Source organism: Salvelinus sp. IW2-2015, linkage group LG18 (genome assembly GCF_002910315.2).
Source record: "Salvelinus sp. IW2-2015 linkage group LG18, ASM291031v2, whole genome shotgun sequence".
NCBI classification, from domain to species: Eukaryota; Metazoa; Chordata; class Actinopteri; order Salmoniformes; family Salmonidae; genus Salvelinus; species Salvelinus sp. IW2-2015.
Window position 1 is genome coordinate 72151 of NC_036858.1, and position 1377 is coordinate 73527.

Consider the following 1377-nt stretch of genomic DNA (forward strand, 5'->3'; position numbering starts at 1 on the left):
TGGCTATGGATGGGAAAGAGAAACCATGACATAAGTCTTTTATTTATTTAACTTAGGAAGCGAGTTAGATTAGCGTTAACTTCTGCATATTCTCCAATGACCAGCCCCCTTAAGGACCACCCCATGCCACAGCCGGAACGACGCTGTGCCAACATTTCGACCAGCTGCCTGGGCCCAGCGCCAATGGGGAGTGACTCCCAATCACAGACCGGAGTTGTCAGCAACAGGTCCTGGACATTGCGATTCCAGAACCAGCTGCGATGGGTTCAGTCCTATGTCCAGTGTAAAAAGTGTGCCTCAATAAGGCACTGGCGAGATGCCCTAAGTGCGCATTGTGCTTGTAGAATAAGACGCGACTGATTGCACCCCCTACATGGGAGACCCAAAGATACCATCACACCTAATCTATATAATATAAAAGAAACTAGAGGTGAGATGCGACAGTCGCACTATACTTTTATTATCACCGAGGGAAATCGCTGACCAGAGCGCTTCCACGTATCAAAACACATAGTAGCATGAATTGACACTAATGGTTTATCAGTTTGTTAACACTGTATCATTATGTTGATTGCCACACACGCACTCCCCATGACGACTGCGCACACAAAAACTGTGCGACACCCACCTGCCCGAGCGACCCACACAAACTGCACATCCCCCTCCCCCCGACCACACAAACTGCACACCCCACCCCACCCACCACCAAAAGACTGGACTCTGAACCCCCATCCCCTCCCACCCACACAATAGCCATCTCCGGTCAGTGGCAGTAAAGACCCGGGATCCATAAGGCCCCAGGACTCCCAGTCCAGCTTGCATAGCAGGAAAGAAGGAACGATGCAGAAGATCGGAGTCTTCGGTAGCAAGGGTAAGAGTTGACACTGACAGTAGCACGGAATGACTTGGTGCAACTCTGCACTGACAGCATGACCGTCTATCCCACACAGAACAGCACTGCAGAGTATAGAGCACCGAGCACAGACTATATCATCATCATCATCATCATCATCATCAGACCAAAGAGCCAGAAACTGCAACCACACTGGAGTCAAAGTAACAACTGTGGTATATGTTAGCAGTACAGTATTACAAAGGAATAGTAGTGTTTTATTAAACCACCTTGGTATATGTTAGCAGTAAGTATTACAAAGGAATAGTAGTGTTTTATTAAACCACCTGTGGTATATTGTTAGCAGTACAGTATTACAAAGGAATAGTAGTGTTTTATTAAACCACCGTGGTATATGTTAGCAGTACAGTATTACAAAGGAATAGTAGTGTTTTTATTAAACCACCTTGGTATATTTTAGCAGTACAGTATTACAAAGGAATAGTAGTGTTTTATTAAACACCGTGGTATATGTTAGCAAGTAC